Source organism: Muntiacus reevesi, chromosome 2 (genome assembly GCF_963930625.1).
Source record: "Muntiacus reevesi chromosome 2, mMunRee1.1, whole genome shotgun sequence".
Lineage (NCBI taxonomy): Eukaryota > Metazoa > Chordata > Mammalia > Artiodactyla > Cervidae > Muntiacus > Muntiacus reevesi.
This window is the reverse complement of record NC_089250.1, coordinates 238,250,079-238,274,084: the sequence shown is the minus strand read 5'-3', so window position 1 is coordinate 238,274,084 and position 24,006 is coordinate 238,250,079. Positions and strand designations below refer to the sequence as shown.

At 44.6% G+C, this 24,006-nt stretch overlaps 1 non-coding gene across 1 annotated transcript; it reads right to left on the bottom strand.

Moving 5' to 3' along the window:
* Window positions 1–16,286: 16,286 nt before the first annotated feature.
* On the bottom strand, window positions 16,287–16,369 carry TRNAM-CAU (transfer RNA methionine (anticodon CAU)). Its single transcript has one exon. It is a non-coding gene; the product is annotated as a tRNA-Met (tRNA).
* Window positions 16,370–24,006: the final 7,637 nt, after the last annotated feature.

Here is a 24,006-nt window from a genome sequence, read left to right as displayed (position 1 = left end):
TCTAAAGCTGACCAGTCCCATAAGAGTTTTCCAGAGCCCTTGCGCAAGAGGGCCCCTGCTCGTGGTGGGGGCATGTTTCTCTGCTCCATCTGGAGCAGTCCCCCTTCCTATACTCCCACCTTCCCAGAGAAGCCCCTCCTCCTTATGTCCTGATCCCTGGGGTTGGATCCCAGTCTATAGTTGGGACTTTCCAAAAGCTTCACTAGGCCTTTTTCTGGCATCTCCCCCTTTCCAGGCCACCCATCAGGGATCTTGAACACTGGGTGAAGTGAGGAGCAGGTTTCTCAGAGCTCCAGAGAGCAAGATAGTGGCAAATGCAGAGGAACGAGCACTGGATCACCATGCTAAAATTCTCCCTGAGCCCAGTTACAGCATTAATCATAAAAGTTAATCATAGTCGGCTCACTCGCTTTTATGTGAATGCATTTATTTAATCCTCACAAAAACCCTTTGAGGTGGGTACTATTGTTTTCCCCCAGTTTACACAGAGGCAGGCACAAAGAGGTTAGGATGGTTGCCAAGGTCCACAGCTAGAAAGTGACAGAGGCAGGCTGCAAACCTAAGTACATTGATTCCAAAATCTAGGCTTTTGACTCATTCATTCTACTGCTTCTCACAGTAGAAGATCTTTGGGGAAGATCTCACCTCTGAGCTTTGGGTCATGCTGTTCTCACCTTCTGGAATGTTTCCTCCCTTCTCCACCTGACAAAACGTACCCTTCTGTGCCCACCCAAGAGCTTTCCCTGATATGGTCCCTCTCCCCTATTAGACAGAATTGCATGGCATCCTCCTCTGGGCCTCCAGGCTGCCACTTCCTTCCACCAGGGGGTGGACATGTCACGAGGTCTTTGCCCAGTCGTAATGTCACTCCCCACTGAGCCATAAACATTCCCAGGAAGGTCCTGGGCTTTGTCCATCTTCATGTCACCAGCCTCACACACTGCAGACCTCTCCAAGGAGGTTCAACGATCCACATGGGGCGGGCCTCAGCCTCTGGCTTTCTGCAGAATTTTGGATATATCACTGCCCTTCTGTGGTCTCCAAAGTTTCCAGGAGTGAGATTTTTCTCTGATCCTCAGTTGCTGAAATCCCCATCTCTCCCTGCCAAAGAAATCACCTGGGGACTTTTTTTCTCCACACTCTGCTCTATGGGAGAAAGACTGAGAGCTGCCAGGTGGGCCAGCCCTGGGATCTCAAGTTGGACTTGTCCTGGAGGAAAGTCTGAGTCATCTTCCTGTATCAAGATGGAACTTGGCTGCTTTCTCTTGGGTGATAAAGGGCCAGGAAATGTACTGGCTCCTCCACCCAAACCCCACTCCTCCTGCCCCAGGCCTGAGGAGGAGGGTGCTCTAGTTACAACACCTCATTGATAATAATAACTGTTATTAAGGATCATACTACATATACCCGCCCCCCCATTCATTCACAGTATGTGAATTCCCAAGCGCAACAGCAGGTGTTCTATCCAACTCCCTACCCCCGGCACCCTGTGCATGATAAATGTACAAAAGTAAAGAAGTGTTAGTCCTTCAGTCATTCTGACTCTTTGCAACCCTATGGACTGTAACCCATCAGGCTCTTCTGTCCATGGGATTTTTCAGGTCAGAATACTGCAGTAGGTCACCGTTTCCTTCTCCAAGATGTACAGAAGACAGTAGGAAATGTTCCCTTTTCTGCTCGTCCCAGAGGCTGTGTGTCTTTGGGCAATCTGCTTTCCTTCTCTGGGCACAGGCTCTTTGTCTAGGAAATGTGAAGCTGTCTAAGCTTACACTTGAATATCAGCACCCAAGGGAATGGTAGGTCACATTAAGGACTCGGCGGTTGGCAGAGCTGGCCTGGTGTGATTTCTGTCTCCAGTGCTAACTAGCTTTGTAGCAGAGGGTAGTTCCTTGACCTCTCTAAACCTCAGTTTCCTTGTGTGTCCAGTTTCTCCCTTCCTCTCAGTGTTGTTTTGAAACTTCAGCACGTGAAGACTGCTTGGCAGAGATCTGGAACATCAGAAGTGCTCAACTAATTAAAGATTATTTAAGAGCGAAAGGAGGAAGTGGTGGGGACTAGGGAAGGATGGTTGTAAATCGTGTGTTGTGGGAACCCAGAGAAGCAGCAACTAATTCCAGCTGGTGAGGCACAGAGAGGAGCCTAGAGGCCCAGAGAAGGAAGGTGGCCTAGCCAATGACACACAGCTGTTGTGGCAGAACTGGAAAGAGGCTCCACAGATTTGGCCCCGTTTTGGGCGGAGAGGCAGCGGTCTGTGATGGGGCAGGCACTGACTTTCAGATGACCCACAGGGAAGGCGAATGCTCTTTTCTAGTGTGTGCTTGCGAAGTTCTGATTTCCTTTCTTCTGAGAACCAAGGGTTCCTAAAACAAACAAACAAATCTTGGTCTAAGCTCTGTTTCACTCAGTGAGTTTATTTAAAATAATATCTCTGAGCAGAGACAGCTTATCCCTGCCAACTTCACCCTCGAACTTGAGGAATGTACCCCAGACTGAGGCAAGATGGGGTTCCAGAGCTCTCTGAGCCGCAGTTTACGCTTCAATAAAATGACCAGATTCTTTTTTTTTTTTAGAGGATAGTTGCTTTACAAGGTTGTATTTGTTTTTGCCATACAACAACGTGAATCCGCTGTAAGTACACACATATCCCCTCCCTCTGGAACCTTCCACCCACCCACCCCATCCCACCCCAAGAGGTCAGCACAGAGCACATGCTCCCTGTGTGATTCGGCTGTTTCCCACTAGCTAGCTATTTTACACATGGTACTGTTGCAGGAAGGAGGACCTCTTCCAGGGCCAGAAAGCAGGCTCTTGTCTAACACTCAGAAATGAATTGTCCAAGGAGACACATGTGCTGACAAAGCAAGAGATTTTATTGGGAAGGGGTGCCCAGGCAGAGCAGGAGGGTAAGGGAACCCAGGAGAATAGCTCTGTCACCTGCTTCACAGTCTTGGGTTTTATGGTGATGGGCTTAGTTTCCAGGTTGTCTCTGACCAATCATTCTGACTCCTGGTGGCACACACATTGCTCAGACAATATGGATGCCAGCGAGAAGCATTCTGGGAGGTGGTCGGACACATAGCATCTCCTTTTGACCTTTCCCACACTCTTCCAGTTGGTTGTGGCTTATTAGTTCTGTGTTCCTTACCAGGACTTCCTGTCATAAAACAACTTATGCAAATGGTTACCAGGGTGCATGGCCAGGGCGGGAGGTTTCAGTCAGTGTGCTTCCCCAAACAACTCTCCATTGAGAGAATTCATATTCAACATACTTCTTGGGAATTGGGGCAGAGGTCTCTTTCTTCTGCAACTTCTTCCTACTGTGCATGGGCATAGTCCTACCTTCCAGAGTAGAAGTCTTTCTCTCTCTCTACCTGATCTTAGTTGAGGTATTCTGTATCTGAAACAGGCTTCCATCCTTGCAGTAACAGCAATTTAGCCTGAAACTGTTGGACCCTGTCAAGAGATGAAACAGACAGGGGCCAAACAGGAGACCTAACAGGATGGTCACCACTGGTCCTCAGAAAAGGAAGGTAAAATTTGAGTTGAGGGCTGCAATATGTGTAAATTTCTTCTGATTGGTTTGGTAGTGAAGCAACAGGGAGGTGCTCCAGGAATTTTGTGCTCACCCTAAAGTTACCATCCTCCACCTGGGTGGGGGCCCCAGTCCTGTAGAAGAACTCTTAAGATATTGTTATGCATATTCCTTGAGTAGGAACCAGGATCTTTTCCCAAGGCTGTACCACCATTTCCTCCTCTGTTTCTGTATCCCCTCCCTTCTCTGATCAGCAACTGTTTGGATCTGCCCTTTGAAACTCAGAGAAGGTTAAGGAGGCTGATTGAAGTCTATATCCTACAAATAAGAAATGGGAAACACAGAAAAGGATCTGTACTCCAGGGCCCCATGGAGTCCTGCTCAGTTTTAATTCAGGGAACTGGGCAACTATGACTCTGATATCCTCCTGTCAAAATGGGGTATAGCACTGCTTCAGTTTGGAGAATAGACACTGAATTGGAAGTATTTCTGAGTTCCAAGTTCTAGATATGAGTCTTGTATGATTAAAATCTCAGTCCCTTGGTCTACCATTTATGTAGCGGACCCAATTAGAAGTAGTTGGAGGAGTGACACCTGGAATTTTAATAGACAAAATAAATCTCCTTTCTTTTCAGAAGAATAGGCCTGAAACTCAGTCTAGACCTGACACTTTGGGGAGACTTGTAGGCAGTTGCCTAGTTTTATAAAAAGTAAGCTTGCAGTTACTAGCTGCCAGCAGACATTGTTTTGAGTGGCATCCAAGCCTGACACGACTCAGAAAACTCAAGTTTTTTAGCAAAACAAGGACTAATCTGAAATTACATCCATAGTGTCACCGAGTAATTTCCTTGGATGTCTGAACCACAGCTACTCTATTTTGACTTTCAATTGTAATATTCTCCTTAGTAGCCAAAGTAGACATCACCATTAATGATGACAGTGTTTCTCTAGGTATGACAAGATACAAGAATTGGGACTCATAAAATCTTCTCCTGAAAAGATCTAACTATCTAAAGGCCTGTTCTGCCAGTTTTTCCCAGAGCACAGAGTGCCTCATTCCTGATTTCCACCTTGAACTCTTTTCAGCAGTGTTGAAGGTCAGCAGCAGCCATGACCATGATTTAATCTTTGTAGAGGTAGACGGCAAGGGTTAGTTTCCAGTTGGCAGGGCCCTTTCTTGGTCATAAAATTGAACATGATTGGGGGGGGCAGTATTTCATGACCATTTCATCCCATGGTGCTGTCATTCTCAGGTCTGGCAAAGATTTTGTTGACAGGCGACTCAATGGGCTAGTTTCTCTGGACCACCTGTCTTACTAACCTCTTCATCCATGAAAACATTCCCTCTTGTTGCTTCTTCCCAAATCTAGAGTTACACTGTTACCATCATTGGTCTCATATGGAACTATGTATTATTTTATCAGAGGCTCAGTCACACATTTGGCAGTGTAAGAAACAGCAATTTTGCAAAATAGGGGAAATACAAATAACATAGCCAGCAGTATTAGTAAAGTCATAAGTAAGACTTAAGCTAAGAGCTTTCATTAAATGTAGCCCAGTATATTCCAGGTGGTCTGACTTAGTCTATTCTGTACAAATCCTTATCCTCCAGGGAATTTATATGTTGGCATTGTCTACAAGGCACATAGCCCAGTTTCCTAGTGTTATTAGACTGATTATCCTTAGTATGATTTAATTGTTTCCAACATAGAGGAGACTTTAAACCTAAATTACCATAGTCTGGTATTATCTATACAAATCCATCCCATAATTCTGGGAGATTTTTTCCTTTGCTGAAACTTTGCTTGTTGCTCTGATTGAACCTGAGTAATGCAAGAAAACTCAAATTTATGACCAGGGTCAGAGCAGGCATTATTAATTGGTCAGGTGAGGGAATCTCATCTAGTAATATCAACAGTGACCCGAATATGGCTATAATTTTTCTTTCAAAGTAAATTTTTTCAGGGCCAACCAATTAGAGCCTTGGGGTAGAGAAATTCACCAAGGTAACCCAGAACTAGACACAGGTAATTGGCCACAAACCCAACAATTGGATTGATTTCTAAAACTAGCATAGGATCATGCCTATAATAGAAAAACATTTGATTTATATGCAAAGGTCCAAGAAGTCAATAAAACACTACAAATGACCATACAAATCAGGTCCAGCATCTTGGGCAAGTCGTCTACTTCTGATGTTGTCTTCTTCTCATCCTGCTGCTGCTGCTGCCGCTGCTAACTTGTGTCAGTCGTGTCTGACTCTGTGCGACCCCATAGACGGCAGTCCACCAGGCTTCTCTGTCCCTGGGATTCTCCAGGCAAGAACACTGGAGTGGGTTGCCATTTCCTTCTCCAGTGTATGAATGTGAAAAGTGAAAGTGAAGTCGCTCAGTCATGTCTGACTCTTCTCAACCCCATGGACTGTAGCCTACCAGGCTCCTCCGTCCATGGGATTTTCCAGGCAAGAGTACTGGAGTGGGGTGCCATTGCCTTCTACGCTTCTCATCCTAGTATGGTGCAGTTTCCTCTGTTTGAGCATTGTTTTAAGGTAAGTTCAGGTCAGCAGTCCTCTCTATAGAGTAGTCCCGTGTAGAGGTTTTGGAAGTAGGAATTAATTTAAGAGTCAATTTCCCTTCAAGTTCACTGTGCATAAGCTAGTTAAAAGTACCTGATAAAAATGTCCTTCTAACCAGGTTAGAGACAGTCCCGTAAATTATGTCTTTTTTCAGTCCTGGTTGCAGGTTGTGAGGCATCTGATATTCATTCATAGATAGATTACTGAGATAAGCTTCAGAAACAAACTTAGGATATTCCTTCATAGTTCAATTAAATTTTACATTAATAATGCATAATAGCAAAGAACTATCCAAGAAATGAGTCTTAGTAGATACAAACCTTCATTAACAAACTGGGATTTAACATTTATTGAAATATCTTAATCTCCCTAAAATTACCCTCATTTTTACCAAATATAACCAAATTAAGGCTAGTGTGCCTGCAAAATAGGTCTGCTCTCAATAAATTTGGCCTGCTGATTTATACAACCATAATTGATCATAGACTTTTTGGTTTCCTGAAACTTTTATAGAATCTCAGACTAAACTTTTAAAATAAAAACCTTTCAGGGCTGGGAAAGTCATGCCAAAGGCTTAGCACAAATTTTGCCTAGCAAATCTAGGTGAATTCTTCCCTTTTCAAGGTCTCAAAAATTTCTTGTGATTTCTGTACCATTAGTGAGATAACCTTCCTCACTTATCTGATAAAGTTAATGGAAACCTAAGAGTTTCCAATCTCTGGAGGAGTCATATAGAGAGAAAGTATAATTGTTTCAATTTGTTTATAACATATAGTTTTACCAAATTACTATCATAATTAGTTTGAGGGGAAGGTTTTCCCTACTCCTGGAAAACACAGAACAAAACCTGTACGTTTTTTAGATAGAAACCATAAAAGTTATAAGCATATTCACTGGCTCATTCGGTTCTTTTGTTAACCTTTGTGATGTCATCAGGTTTCCCATTAGAATACCAGGACATATCAGAATGTTAGGAACTCCATATAATTTCTAGGATATCTAAATTACTAATATTTACCATCAATATAACTGGAGAGGATTTATTATTCATTTGATAATATTTCCTATGTAACTTATTCAACCAAACAAACACAATTAGTTTAATATCTCTCTTTGGGGTGCTTTGGGGGCCTTCTGAAGCATCCCAAAGTTAGCTAGAGGTCCAAAGAACTTCAAGAGAATTTGACTTAGGAAGTTTTGTCAAAAATAATCAGTCAAAAATGTTTAGAACATTCAGTCAGATTTAGCCAATGCTGGTGGGTGTAGCACTTAGCTTGCCGATATGTCAAAGTGCATATATACTGAGGTTCAAGGTCTAGTGAAAGTAAACTCTGCCATCTTGGGCCTAGTTGGCTCTAACCAGTTTTCCTTTGGCTGTGTCATTCCTAACAAAATCCATTTCTCCAACTAATTGTAATTCAATTTTAGAAAATTCTGATCGTACATAACTTTTTTCAGTATTTTTTTTCATACCTTTTACTGAAAACACATCTTCAATTCAGTCCAGTTCAGTCACTCAGTCATGTCTGACTCTTTGCAACCCAATGAATCGCAGCACGCCAGGCCTCCCTGTCCATCACCAACTCCTGGAGCTTACTCAAACTCATGTCCATTTTTTTCCCTAAAGTATTTTCCACAATGAGGTACATTTCTGGTTGACAAATTTGTAACAGAATACAGTCTTATTTGACCTCTAGTAAACCTAGTTACAATAGACATATTATACTTGTTGATGGTTCTGTTAGTTGGAATAGGAAAGAGGAATCCAAAATGGTGGTGGCTAAAAGACAAAGGGGAAAAGCCCGGCAAAAGGGAACAAAGGAAAATCCACGGTCCAGAGTAAGAACCTAAGGTGAAACAAACATGCCCGCTTCCTGGTTAGCCCTAATTTACATAGAGCAGACTCAGGGGGGAGGAGACAAAATGTATAAAAAGAAGGAGCCTAGATGGGGTTGGGGCCTCTCCTTTGGGGTTAGCCTGCCCTCACGCCTTGAGGGTATACAAACCTTTGTTTACCGAATAAAACCCTGAGCTGTAACAGAGCTGTAACACTGGTCCACCATTTCAAATCTCTGTTGTGGTGAGACAGAACTGAGGAAATAACACATTCTCCAGACAGTTCTAAAGATGTGTCTGTGTCACCAGGTATTAATTTCTGAACTGAATATGTCCCAGTTCACATGAACCTGAATTCATTTAGCTTCATTTAGAATTGTTTGATTTGAAAGTATTTTCTTTTCTTTAAACCAACTAAATAGAGCTAATTTACAAATTAATCTCAAAAATATTATCCAGAGACAAAGACATACTGAGACATACACATATTCAGACAGACACAGTGTGAGATCTAACTTCATTTTCTAAACTTAGTCATGAATTAGATATTACAATATATAAAATTTACTAGCTTATAAATAACAATTGGAATAAATAAAAATTTTAAGGGCTTCTTCCTGTTTTTCTTCAGTTCAGGAATTAGAGATAGTCTAGATAAGTGTTCTTGAGAGCCCTGGTCTCAAGGCACAGGAAAAGAAAATCAAGTTCTAAGAAAATGGCAGCAGGTCTAAATTAAATGGTGGCCACACAGAGCAAAATGGCCATCACAAATCCCAACACAGAATACAGAGTGTAAAGCACACACATAGACCTGGCAGTCCTAATCAGATACTCCCTTAAATACAAGATTACAGTCTCTCAGAAAACATCCTATAGAGACACAGAACTTCAGATCCAAATACTAACAGAGTAAATGAAAATATCTCAGGTCTTCAAAAATTTCAGAGAGGAAAGGAAGCCAGGTTGAAAGAAAAGAGGGTAGGAGGTGGTGGAGGCAGGCAAAAGGGGTGGACTTACAGATGTCTCCTGCCACTTGCAGATAACTGGGCATTACTGGACTTTACCCTGGGCCTCCAGAGAAGGGAGGACTGGAAATTGGCCCTACCAGAAAACAGATCAGACCAGACTGGAACCAGAATTTAAACCAGAAACCAGACTAGAACCAGAATTCAAGTTCTCTGCCAAGAGGAGGTGATCAGCCTCCAATCCTAAGCTCAGGCTGAGGCCCTTCAGCCAGATTTCTGCATCTAGGACCAGAGGACTAGAAAAAAAGAGGTAGGATAGAAGACATTAAGAAGAGGAAAGAAAGAGGGAAGGGGAGAGAGGTCAATAAAGTCTCTTGCTCCTTACCCAGTGGGGACACTCTAACCAGTTGTTTGCATCAGGGGGAGACCAGGGACAAAAGGGTCCCAGTTGCGGCTGAGGGGTCTGGTCCATCAGTGGGCAAGCTGGTCCCTGAGTACCCAAGTGGTCAGGATGTCAGTCACAATGAAGAAGAGTCCCAGCAGAGTCACCGTTTGTTGCAAGCAGGGAGACCTCCCCCTCTTCCTGCAACAGTACTGTATATATGAAAATGACCAGATTCTATATAGGCCAGTAGTCCCCAACGTTTTTGGCACGAGGAACCTGTTTTGTGGAATACACTTTTTCCATGGATGGGGGTAGGGGTGGGGGAGGAGGGGAAGAGATGGTTTAGGTGGTAATGCCAGTGATGGCAAGTGATGGGAAGCAGAAGATGAAGCTGTGTTTGTTCACCTGCCACTCACCTCCTGCTCTGCAGATTTGGGGAGGAACAGAGCAGAGTCTATAGGAAACTACAACATTAGGAGGAGAAGAAGGAGAAAGACTGGTAAGTATCTGCTTATACAAGCAGAGATGTCCTGGAGGGCTGCATGAGGAATTAGTAACAGGGGTGGCCTCTAGGGCAGGAAACTGGGGTAAGGGAATGAAAGAAAAGTGTTTCACTGTTTATTCTTTTGTACCTTTTGAAAGTCAAATTATGTCAATGTTGTTGTTGTTGTTCAGTTGCTAAGTCATGTCTGACTCCTTGCCAATGTAATGCCTGTTAAAAAAAATTTTTTTTTAATATATAATGCAAAAAAGATTAAGTTTTGGGAGGCAGCATTTTAGTACTTTTTAAAATTATATAACAATGACTGCAGTTTTTGTTTCTTTTTTCACACACTGAGGCTCAAATAAGAAAAGCCCCCAATGGGCAGACTCTTTGGCCAGAGCTTTCCTAAAACCAGCGGGGGAGGAGGCTGGAGCACAAAGAGGAAGAAAGGATACAGTTCAAAAATTTAAACTTGATTTTGAAAGGTACAAAGGAAAAGTGAAATACTTCTCTTTCCTTCCCCAGAGATAACCTCTGATTTAAAATAGCTTTTTGAGATTCCTTGCCAGGCTGAGGGGAACCTAAAACAATGAAAAGAAAGGAAAGCAAAACAGGCTCTGTGAAAGGCAAGTTTCCATTTAATAACTTGACTTTCCATTGTGAAAGGCAAGTTGCTTAAGCTTGGGAACCCGTAAGTCTGTTTCTGCACATGATTTTTGTCCTGTTTCTCTGGGCACCAGCTGAGCCTGATTCTTCTTGGCCAAGAATGCAAGCCAGGAGGCTTCCTGGAAGCAGCATTCCTGTCTTCTCCAAGTTAGGCAGTGACATCCCTAGCTGGTTCTTGGGGAGAAGGAGGCCACAGAGAGCTTGCCTAGCCTGAGGATGTGACCCTGGCAAAGAACCTCATACCTAGCCGTATCTACCATGGTCATCTGTAAGAGTTTCCCCAGCTGGACTGAGAAAGGTGGTAAAGGTTTCCTAACATCTCCACCACAAAAATTATACATGCTCATGGTAAGAAATTCCAAGAGCACAGAGAATGGGAACTCTTTTCTCATTTCCTCTCCCTAGAGGGAACTGAGCTACCAACAAGGTTTTTTGGGCATCCTCCCAAAGTGGTCTATAGGTCAGCCCTGGGAGGCAGTGAGGGTAGCAACGCCCATTCTATAGATGAGGAAACTGAAGCTTGGAAAGAAGGAGATTAGTGAGACACACAGCTGAAATGTGGCAAAGCTGGGATTTGAACTTGACTCTCCTGTTCACAAGTCTACTATTGTGTAAGCTATGAATGGCTCCATCCCAAGTTTATAGAACTTTGCCGCATCCCTTTTCCAAGGAATACACACACAACACAGACACACACAACACAACACACACACATGACTAACTCAGTCACACAAAAATGTACCAATACATACACACACATGGGCCCAGTGGGGTCCCCTTACCCCCATAGACACATCCATCTCTAAACCAAGATACACACTCTCACACAATCACACATGTGCAGTGTGTATAAATACACTTCAGACATACACACGTTACCACTCCCAGAGACAAACACTTCTACACACGCTGGGACAGCGTGGGACAGTGTGGGACAGACATTGGGACGTGCCCTGTCCCCTCTCAACTCTCCCTCATTCCTTCTGTCGGAGCCTACCCCTCAGAGGGGCCACATTCCCCCTCTTGGCCATGCTGTCCACAGAGATTCTGCCCTCTCTGCCCACTCCAGTACCAGCTGCTGTCTTCTAGACCAGTGATCATGCCAGCAGATGCCACCTGCCCCAGCCACAACTGGGCCCCCTATCTCCACGCCCTTCCCCTCCCAGCCAAGATTCTAAGGCAGCAGAAATCTAAGGCTCCTGTTCTCCCCCTAGCAGCCTTGGTGTGTGTGTGCATGCTCAGTTGCTCAGGCATATTCAACACTTTGTGATCCCATGGACTGTAGCCTACCAGGCTCTTCTGTCCACGGGATTTCCCAGGCAAGAATACTAGAGTGGGTTGCCATTTCCTACTCAAAGGGATCTTCCCAACCCAGGGATTGAACTCACATCTCCTCCATTGGCAGGTGGATTCTTTACCATCTGAGCCATCTGGGAAGATCCACAGCCCTGGTACCTCATGGAATTTTGGAGAAGAATCTTGAGGTTCATTACTCCCACCTTCTAAGGTTTATATGAATAGGTATCTTGGAGAGGACCTCGACTGGGAGATAAAAACCTGTTTTGCCAAAAGTTTTCACTTTCATCTCAGGTTCAAATGATTTGTTCACAAAATAAGCCACTCGTTATATACAAATAAATGATACAGATATTTATTAGAGAATTATCTAGCTTACTTTCAATATACTAACATTAAAAGAAAAGAGAAATAGAAAGAGCAGAGAATACATCACCAAATTGGGTTTTGACCAAAATCCAGATTTATACAGCACCTGAATCCCAATTGAGAAAAGGTCCCAGGCAGCATGGATGCTCTGTGGGTGAGACTTCAAAGATTGCATTTTGGGGTTCCTGCTTATATTCCCAGAGATGCAAACTGGTATCATCATCAGTTTGTGAGCAAATTGGAAGCCTGGTTCAAATTAATGATGTTTGCTTTTGTCTTGCAAAACTTGAGATGTTGTTAAGCCTGGGGCTTGGTTGGCCAGAGCCCCTCTAAGGGCTCAACAATCTCAAGATTCTTCCCCCATCTTATATACGATGCTGCAAGTCACAGAAGGCAGTCACTCACAGTCAGGGCAGGTTAGAAGTGTCCAGGCAGGTTAGAAGCAAGGTCAAAGGTCTGCTCTGCTTTGTCTCTGAAGCCTAAACAAGACTATTTAATTTCCCCTAACAAAACCCCAACCCTAGGTGGAAGCCCATCCCTAACCCTCCCTCTAATCCCGTGACTTTATCTTCTCCAGTTGCTCCAGTTTGTGAAATGTTTCTGAATCCCTTGCCTCAGTTTCCCCTAGTAGTCCTCATGTAATAGGGAAGAACCTCTGTATTCTAAGTTGGTCACTGGGGACTTCCCCAGCAGTCCAGTGGTTAAAACTCTGTGCTTCTACTGCAGGGGTCGAAGTTTCGATCCATGGTCACAGACCTAGGATCCCATATGCTGCCCCTCAGCCAAAAAAAAAGTTAATCTCTAAAGGCATGTTGCTTATAAACTTCAGTTATACATAATGGCACATCTCTGGGAACCCTGCCTCCCAGGTAATAATTTTATACGTTAAGCTAAAATACCTTTGTCTAGCTAGCAGGAAACATCCTGACCAGGCCCACCTGTGAATGACTACAGGGAAGGAGAAATTAAGACAGTCCCTCTGGAGTCTGGCTGGAACCAGGACTTTACCCTCTCCCCTTTGAGTATAAAAGAATCCTGGATTCCATTAATAACTGGAAGAAGACAGTTCTTTGGGACGCTAGTTCACCATCTCAGACTGCTGGCTTTCTGAATAAAGTTGCTATTCCTTGCCCCAACGGCTCATCTCCCCATTTACTGGCCTATTGTGTGGCAGGGGAATGATGATCTCAGACTGAGTAACAAATACATTTAGTCCGACTTGAGGTTCTCCTAAAAATGTGGTTCCTTGATGCCTGGAGACATAGCAGGAACCTCATGAAAATGCACTCCTGTCTTCACACCTATGTGGGGTTCCCAGGGTGGAGGCAGAGTGGGCACTCCACCAGGTGGTAAGAAGGTGGAGAGGAAGGTTCCTTTGTTCTGTAGCTGGACGCTAACTAGGAGAAACTAGCTTCCTCTGAAATGTAATCCTGAGGATGAGAGCATGAGGACTGAGGTCCTTAGTTGGGATGCTGTAAATATCTGGGGGGACAGACTCTGAATGTAGGATTTATTCATTTGCTCAGTTAATGACTATTCCTGAGTGCCTACCTACAAGATGCCAGGTGCTGGAGATCAGGGGTGAATGAAGGGTCCAGTCAGGCCCTGCTCACGTTAAGTGTGGGGTACATGTGGCCTGAGAATCTCTCTCTCTCTCACACACACACACACCACCCCATGCTGGGGACTCTGGTTCAGACAGGGGAGCTGATTTAGGCTGGAGGCCAGCTGGGGTGTCCAGTGGACAGCTGAGGGATATAAAAGCACTGAGGCCCTTCAGCAGTGCTGAGACTTTTTGAGACTGCCTGACCTAGAAAAACATTGCATCAGACTGTCTCATTTTTGCAGGGTGTTTGATCAACCAAGACACACGCTCTATAGATCTGTGGAAACCTTTGGATAACTGTCAGTAATGTTTTTTGTTTTTGCTTTTTTTTTAGAATGAAAAGTAATTTTCATGGCTTTTCTTCTTTTGCAGTGCAAAAGCAGTGAATTGTGGAGGATGGGGCTCCCCCAGAACATCTCTGGCTGGGGGGGGGGTGTGCAAACACTGTGATTTTTCACTACTTGGTGATGCCTTACTGGGTCTCAGTGAGTCCATCTGTCCAGGCCCCTGCTGGCATGTCCTCTATTGTGGTACAAGGTGACAGGTACATTTTCTATGACATACCTAGCAGCATCAGAAAGGGACTGCGGGAAACAGGCCAAGAGAAAACACAAAGCATTAGGCATATCAAAAGATCAGAGGGAAACTGGGAGCTATTTGAGGATGAGAGAATTTCCAAAGGAAATGATAAAACTGAGTGGCTCTGAGCTAGTAGGAAAGTCCTGCAGATGCTGGCTCCCGTCCCTCCCCAGAGGGACGTCCTTGGAAACCCCACTTTGATGCGCTCGGGCATGTAACATAGCCTGCTGGGTTCTGGCATCTCAGGGCAGGGGCAAGAGGCCGGGTGGGGGTGGTTGTGGAATCCGACTCTGGATACCTGGGGAAATGGCGGCACCTGCCCTGGGCCTCATAACACACACAGAAAATGTGTTGGCTGAAGGGAACATGGACCGTTTGTCCTTTTGAACTGGACCCTCCCTAAGGTCCTTGGCTTCTGTGAAGAAATCCATGGCCCGTCTTAACCCTCCAGCTCCCCCATTTCACCCTCGTTGCTCCTCAGACCCTGTCCTGCTAGTCCCAAGCTCAGGCCTTTGCTCTCGCTGTCTCCCCTATCCCTCCCCCGCCATCCCTACAAAGCCAGCCTGTCCTTTTGTGCCCACCTTCTCCAGCAAGCCTTCTCCTCCTTGGCATCTTTGGAGTTCTTTTCCAGTGGGGCTGTATCATTATTTGAGTAGGCTCTGATCTCTGGCTTCCTGATATTTTACAGGTGAGTGATGAAGGCTGGCAACTGGCCGGTAGAAACATAACACAAATCACACACAATGAAAATTTTCCGGTAGCAACTTTGAAAAAGTAAATAGAAATAGATGACATTCATTTTTAATAACCTGTTTAACATAATATAACCAAAGAATTATCACTTTAACATATCAACAGTAAAAATTAATAATAAAATAGGGTTGACTCTTGAACGACATAGAGGTTAGGAGTGCTGACCCTCTGCATGGTCAAAAACCTGTGTATAACTTACAGTCTGCCCTCTGGCACCTGAGGTTCCTATGCATCCCTGGTTTCTCCCTATCTGTAGCTCTGCATTCATAAATAGATTCAGCCAACTGCAGACTGTGTAGTATTGTAGTTTTTACTGTTGAAAAAACCCACAGAATTTAAAAAAGAGAAAACCCAAGGGTAAGTGGACCACACAGTTCGAACCCTTATTGTTTAAGGGTCAATTGTCACTTAGATGTTTATTTTCAAATTTTCTTTGAAATCTAGTTTGTATATTGCGTGTATGGTCTGCTCAATTCAGTGCAGCCACATTTCAATGCTCAATAGTCAGCTCGTGACTACCATGCTAGCCAGCACAGATGTAGGCCATATTAGTTTTTGTGTTACAGGTAACAGAAGTTCACATTAAGCTGACTTAACTGGAAAAGGACATTGGCTCATGAAACTGAAAAGACCAGGGGCAGATGGTAACAGGTACAACTAGATTCAGGTGTTCCAATAATATTACTGTCACCAGAGTTCTGACTTTCTGTCAGAAACTTTTCCAGCCCTTCCCAAGCAGGCTCTGGATGGCATAGCAATGACAGCCACCACCAGCCTCAGACTTTCCTCTACCAGCTCAGCCACCTGATGCCCACACCCAGTTTCTCTTCTCCAAGAGTTCCCCCTCACCAGACTCCCATTGGGCCAACTGGAACTGTGTGCTCATTTCAGAACCAATCCCTGTGTAGCTAGGTGAATGGAACTGGCTGATTGGTCAGACCAGAGTCACAAGCCCATTTACCCGTCACATAATAGGAGACTAGAGTCAGCTTATGTGATGTGCCATGACAGAGAGTGAGTGAGAGATTGTTTCCCATCGGAAAATCTGGGGACTGGTATCAGAAGACCCCTGGGTGGGGAGAGATAAATCGTGGAAGTGGGAGGTGGCCAGAGTAGGGGTGGGACTGAATCAATAAGGGCTTCCAAAGAGTAGCTGAGGATCAGGTCAAACAGGAAAGTCATAATGTAGTCCTGCAGAAATGTTTAAAACTATAATGACTTGTATAACATCTTCCAGCTTTGTCAGAAGTGGGATTCAAACCCACACCTCCAGGGGAGATTGCAACATGAATGCAGTGCCTTAGATCGCTCGGCCATCCTGACAACCACTAGAAAAAATTAGTGGAGGTGAGGGAATTTGAGTTGAGCCACTTCAAATCCTAAAAGATGATGCTGTAAAAGTGCTGCGCTCAATATGCCAGCAAATTTGGAAAACTCAGCAGTGGTCAGTTCAGTACAGTTCAGTCGTTCATTCGTGTCCGACTCTTTGCAACCCCATGGACTGCAGCATGCCAGGCCTTCCTGTCCATCACCAACTCCCTAAGCCTGCTCAAACTCATGTCCATTGAGTCTGTGATGCCATCCAACCATCTCATCCTCTGTCGTCCCCTTCTCCTCCCACCTTCAATCTTTCCCAACATCAGGGTCTTTTCCAATGAGTCAGTTTTTTGCATCAGGTGGCCAAAGTATTGGAGTTTCAGCTTCAGCATCAGTCCTTCCAATGAATATTCAGGACTGATTTCCTTTAGGATGGACTGATTGGATCTCCTTGCTGTCCAAGGGACTCTCAAGAGTCTTCTCCAACACCATAGTTCAAAAGCATCAATTCTTCGGCGCCCAGCTTTCTTTATTGTCCAGGTCTCACATCCATACATGACTACTGGAAAAACCATAGCTTTGACTAGACAGACCTTTGTTGACAAAGCAATGTCTCTGCTTTTTAATATGCTGTCTAGGTTAGTCATCACTTTTCTTTCAAGGAGCAAGTGTCTTTTAATTTCATGACTGCAGTCACCATCTGCAGCGATTTTGGAGCCCCCCAAAATAAAGTCAGCCACTGTTTCCCCATCTATTTGCCGTGAAGTGATGGGGCCAGATGCCATGATCTTAGTTTTCTGAATGTTGAGTTTTAAGTCAACTTTTTCACTCTCTGCTTTCACTTTCATCAAGAAGCTCTTTAGTTCTTCTTCACTTTCTGCCATAGGGGTGGTGTCATCTGCATATCTGAGGTTATTGATATTTCTCCCGGCAATCTTGATTCCAGCTTGTGCTTCCTCCAGCCCAGCGGTTCTCATGATGTACTCTGCAGATAAGTTAAATAAGCAGGGTGACAATATACAGCCTTGATGTACTCCTTTCCTAATTTGGAACCAGTCTGTTGTTCCATATCCAGTTCTAACTGTTGCTTCCTGACCTGCATATAGATTTCTCAGGAGACAGGTCAGGTAGTCTGGTATTCCCATCTCTTTAAGAATTTTCCAGAGTTTGTTGTGGTCCACACAGTCAAAGGCTTTGGCATAGTCAATGAAGCAGAAATAGGTGTTTTTCTGGAACTCTCTTGCTTTTTCGATGATCCAACGGATGTTGGCAATTTGATCTCTGGTTCCCTCTCTCAGGAACCAGAAAACCAGAGATCAAACCAGCAGTGGCCACAGGACTGGAAAAGGTCAGTTTTCATTCCAATCCCTAAGAAAGGCAATGCCAAAGAATGCTCAAACTACCACACAATTGTACTCATCTCACACACTAGCAAATTAATGCTCAAAATTCTCCAAGTCAGGCCTCAACAGTACGTGAACTGTGAACTTCCAGATGTTCAAGTTGGATTTAGAAAAGGCAGAGGAACCAGAGATCAAATTGTCAACATCCATTGGATCATCAAAAAAGCAAGTGAGTTCTAATAGTCGCATTGGTGACCTGGACAAAAACACCACAGACCTCATGACACAGGCTGGAAGAGCTGCATGGTGAAAACAAGATCCCTACCCCACAGAGGAGCTAAAGTTTGCTCATCTGAACTGGGCTTTGCAGCATCCTTTTCACAAGCCAAGAGAAGATGGAAGATGGGTGGCTTTTTGCGACTAACTTCTATGAGTAGACAGGATTTTTATTATCAAGTGTGCCCTCCTCTTACCACATACTACAGTTAGTTTATAGAGTGATTTCCCTCCCCTACCGTCCAAATTTCCTGAACATGGTAACTTCATATCTTGGACCTCGGTCAGTTGTACTATTAAACACTAAAACTTTGGCAGTTTTGGAGCAGGGCAGAAGAAGTGGTACATTGGTTTATTTTTCTGGGCTCACACTGAAAGCATTTATTCTATTCCATGAACTCTAAATGTCCAGCACGTATTAATCCTTCAGTCTATGCAACTCTTTGAGGCAGACACTATTCCTAAATCTATTTTGCAGATTGGAAAACTGAGGGACAGAGAGGCTAAATAACTCTCCCAGATCATAGAACTAGCAGAAGCAGGATTTGAACTCAGGCGGTTCCAGAATTCACATGCTGACACTTTCAGTCATGCTCCTTTGATTTAAAACTGGCTCCACAAGCACATACACGCTGCAACCCTTGCTTATTAGAGTGCTATGCCATGGAGTCTCCCCATTCCTAGGGTTCTCTTTCTAGGGAGACTGAAGGTTTTGGGGACCTGATAAGCAGTCTACAGAACTTGGAAGTGAGCTCCTGGTCTTTGGTGCGTTCTGGTCACCACTTCCATATGATTCATTCAAATTCGGGGAACTGGGTTGCCCAACTCTCCATACCAAGGGGGAACCTGGGGTCTTTGGCTCTGGCTCCGGAGAGACTGAACAGTTCCTATCCCACCCCATCAGAGATCCACACCTGCTTCATCTACTGCACCCCTGAGCTCCCGGCTAAGTGGGCCAAGATGCCCAAACCAGGCTTGGCAGGGATTCACTACTGGTGCCAAATCTTGGCTGAAGAAACCAGAGCCTGAAACAAAAAACTTGGCCTTGCCACTTGGACTGGCTTGCTGGGAAAAGCTTACCCTTTCTTTTAAATCTCCTCCTATAATGAAAACAAGACTAAAAATAATGTCTCCAAGTTGAGCCTGCCACCTTAGTTGGCAAGCCCCCATGGCTTTATTTCTGGTTTCCTTTCTAAAAAGAAACAATGTAAATAAAGCACTTATCACAGATATGACCTAAATCAAATCCCTTACAATTATACAGTGGAAGTAACAAATAGATTCCAGGGATTAGATCTGATAGACAGAGTGCCTGAAGAACTATCGACAGAGGTTCACAACATTGCACAGAAGGTGGTGATCAAAACCATCCTCCAAAAAAAAGAGGTGCAAAAAGGTAGAATGGTTGTCTGAGGAGGCCTTACAAATAGCTGAGAAGAGAAGCAAAAGGCAAAGGAGAAAAAGAAAGATATATCCATCTGAATCCAGAGTTCCAAAAAAATAGCAAGGAGAGATTAAGCCTTCCTAAGTGATCAATGCAAAGAGACAGAGGAAAACAATAGAATGGGAAAGACTAGAGATCTCTTCAAGAAAATTAGAGATACCAAGGGAACATTTAATGCAAAGATGGGCACAATAAAAGACAAAAACATTATGAACCTAACAGGAGCAGAAGATATTAATGAAGAGGTGTCAAGAATACACAGAAGAACTATACAAAAAAGATCTTCATGACCCAGATGACCACGATGGTGTGATCACTCACCTAGAGCCAGACATCCTGGAGTCCAGTCAAGTGAGCCTTAGGAAGCATCACTATGAACAAAGCTAGTGGTGGTAATAAAATTCCAGCTGAGCTATTTCAAATCCTAAAAGATGATGCTGTGAAAGTGCTGCACTCGATATGCCAGCAAATTTGGAAAACTCAGCAGTGGCCATAGGACTGGAAAACTTCAGTTTGGATTCCAATCCCAAAGAAATGCAATACCAAAGAATGTTCAAACTACCACACAACTGCACTCATCTCACAAGCTAGCAAAGTAAAGCTCAAAATTCTCCAAGTGAGGCTTCAACAGTACATGAACCATGAACTTCCAGATGTTCAAGCTGGATTTAGAGAAGACAGAGGAACCAGAGATCAAATTGCCAACAACCGCTGGATCATAGAAAAAGCAAGAGAATACCAGAGAAACATCTGCTGTTGCTGCTGCTGCTAAGTCACTTCAGTCGTGTCTGACTCAGTGTGACCCCATAGACGGCAGCCCACTAGGCTCCTCTGTCCCTGGGATTCTCCAGGCAAGAATACTGGAGTGGCTTGCCATTTCCTTCTCCAAGAGAAACATCTACTTCTGCTTTATTGAATATGCCAAAGCCTTTGACTGTGTGAATCACAACAAATTGTGGAAAATCCTTAAAGAGATGGGAATACCAGACCACCTGACCTGCCTCCTGAGAAATCTGTATGCAGGTCAAGAAACAACAGTTAAAACTGGACATGAAACAACGGACTGGTTCCAAATTGGAAAAAGAGCACGTCAAGGCTGTATATTGTCACCCTGCTTATTTAACTTCTAGGCAGAGTTCATCATGCAAAATGCCGGCTGAATGAAGCACAGTTGGAATCAAGTTTGCCGGAAGAAATATCAATAACCTCAGATATGCAGATGACACCACCCTTATGGCAGAAAGTGAAGAGGAACTAAAGAGCCTTTTGATGAAAGTGAAAGATGAGAGTGAAAAAGCTAACTTAAAACTCAACATTCAAAAAACGAAGATCATAGCATCCAGGCCCATCACTTCATGGCAAATACGTGGGGTAACAATGGAAACAGTGAGAGACTTTATTTTGGGGGGCTCCAAAATCACTGCAGATGGTGACTGCAGCCATGAATTTGAAAGACACTTGCTCCTTGAAAGAAAAGTGATGACCAACCTAGACAGCATATTAAAAAGCAGGCATTACTTTGCCAACAAAGGTCTAGTCAAAGCTATGGTTTTTCCAGTAGTCATGTATGGATGTGAGAGTTGGACTGTAAAGAAAACTGAGCACTGAAGAACTGATGTTTTCAAACTGTGGTGTTGGAGAAGACTTTTGAGAATCTCTTGGACTGCAAAGAGATCCAACCAGTCAATCCTAAAGGAAATCAATCAGGAATATTCATTGGAAGGACTGATGCTGAAGCTGAAGCTCCAATACTTTGGCCACCTGATGCGAAGGGCCTACTCATTAGAAAAGACCCTGACGCTGGGAAAGATTGAAGGCAGGAGGAGAAGGGGATGACAGAGGATGAGATGGTTGGATGCCATCACTCATCAATGGACATGAGTTTGAGCAGGCTCAGGGAGTTGGTGATGGACAGGGAGGCCTGGCATGCTGCAGTCCATGGGGTTGCAAAGAGTCAGGCAAGACTGAGCAACTGAACAACAACAAATCACAGTTAGAGGCTCAGAATAGTTCTCAAGGAGGAGTATTAAGCCAGAAAAATCAAGCTCCGTCTATCTGTGTGACTCTGGGTAAATTACTTTGCGTCTCTGAGCCTGATTTACCTCATCTGTAAATGGAGGTAATGCTACTCTGTACTGTGGTAATGCTCTGAATGTTCAGCAAAATAATGGATGTAAAGGAGACATTCACTAAAATTCAGTTTCCTGCCATTCTTCTCCCAGGCAGAGGTGGGTATAGATGCCAAGGTTCCAGGGATACTAAAATCCCTGGAATTTTCAGACCCCTCGGTTGGCTGAGTACCAGGTTCCCACTCGGGGACTGAGTCCTTCTGTCCCTAGTAGAGGTGAGCATAGTCATCTGGGACTTCCCCAGCTGCTAGTAGACTTTCCAGGGTGAGCTCAGGGGACTTTCCTCTCCCCAGCTGGACAACTTCCGAGAGTAGAAAATGAGTGAGGCTGGTCCCTCAAGGATTGATCGTTGGTGTCTGGGCTGCTGATAAGGGGACAATGGAATAAACAGGAATAATGACCCTTTGCCATTTTTGGAGATCTGGGACTGGAGTGGGGTTTTAAAATGGCTTCTTCCACGCTACAAATCTAGTAACTGAAAGGTGTCAGGGAGGACAGCTGACCACCCACCCAAACGCAGGAGGTAGGTCTGAGTGGAGCTGCAGCACTGACCCTCATCAAATCAGCACTTTCTCCCAGCCAGGCCAGGAGGGGAGCAGGAAGAGTGGGACTGACTTGGGCTGTGGCTCTGGGTTTGCCATTGTTTTCTTATCTCCAAAATGATACACATTTAGAAAGGTTGGTGGTAGAAGGCATGAGGGGAGGGTTCCAGAGGTCATGAGCACAAGGCTTCTGCCCCAAAGAGGACCTTGGTGAATGACCCAGCCTGTGTGAGCCTGAGCTCTCTGGTGTGCAAAATGGGGCAGGAGGACAGAACTAATGGTTCCTGCCCGAGCACTGGCCTCAGAGGGAAGTTGTGAGTGTCTGATAACCCCTCTGATCTTGGTGACTTTCTGTTGCATCCCCCTCTCTCCACCGTCTCGTGTATAGGCACTCACTCACTCACACACACACACACACACACACACACACACACACACACACCAGCCAGCCAGCCGGGCCAACTAGTTATACCTCCAAAACATACCTTGAATCTTGAACTTGACCACTCTTCGCAATCTCTACTTCCCTGGCTCAGTCACCATCATCTCTCATCCTCCTTTCCATGACCATCTCCCTGGGCTTTTGATTCTCCTCTTGCCTCTCACATCCATTCTCTGTAGATCAGCCAAAAGGATCATTTTGAAAGGTCAACCGAATCTTGTCACTCCCCTGCTTTAAACACTCCAGTGACTCCAACACACACAGAAGAAAATCCAAATTCCTCTTCCTGGCACCCCAACCCTGTGTGATATGGACTTCAGCCTCCTCCCACACTTAACCTTGTCCCATTGGCCTTGCTGCCTCTCCAACAGACCACAACCCCTCTCTGACCCAGGACCTTTGCATAGGCTATGCCCCCCCCTCCACCTGCCCCAGGGAACACGGCAGTTCCTGGCTTTGACTGTGCTTGTCTCTCCCTTCGGAACTCACTGTCTTCTGAGAGGGGCCCTCCCTGACCACCCTTCCTATGAGAGCCTCTAGTCACTCTTGATCATTGGTAAAACAGGCTTTTTTAAAGGTAAAATTATGATTCTCATGTAAATATAAAAAGAACACAAGTCAAAGATTTCATTTAACTCAGCAATTTGTTAAAAAAAACAACAGCAAGATGCTACAACTGATTCAAAAGACACACATATACACTGACAATCAGAAATGATAGAATGGATTTATAATACAGTTGTAAAAATGGCCAGTATCCACAGGGCAATAGTTAATTGCATTCCACTCCAACAAAATCCACTTGCATTTCCATGACTAAGACTCATTTGTATGTTGTAGTAATGAAAGGTGCAGGCCCTAGAATCAAATAGGACTAGTGTCCTAGACAGGACACACAGTTATTTGTGTTGGCCTATTTCAAGGTCTCTTGCAAGTTTCCTGACATCCTCTTTCTTGCACTTAGCAGCATCTTAACTTTTTTTTTGTTGCCATTTTGCCTTTCACCTATTTCTTAGCTCTCTCCCTTTACCCCAGGTTTGAATATGTCTTGATGGCAGAAATTCTGTTTAGTATACAGGCCTCCAGGAAATCCCGTGGAGAAAGGCCACTCTCGCGACCTGGGATCTTCTGGTCCCTGGACAGAGCGAGTGCGTGGGTAAGTCTGGTTGGGTTAGGGAAGGAGGGGGTGGAAGGTGCTGCGGGGGCCTAGGGAAGAAGCCGAATGCGGAAAGGAGGCGGCGCGGGAGGGATTAATCCACGGACATTCCCTGCCCGCCTACTGTGTGTCAAGCAAGGTTGGGGCGCTAGGAACACGGTCAGGAAAATGATGGATCTGATGGCTTTGCGCGCTGCGGGACTCGGTGTAACCTGGAGTCTGAGTGAATGAGTTAAACACACATATAGAGGTGAAGTTGGCGTTTTGACGAATGTTAGGAAGGAGAACGCGCGGTACGCTTGCCCGGAGGC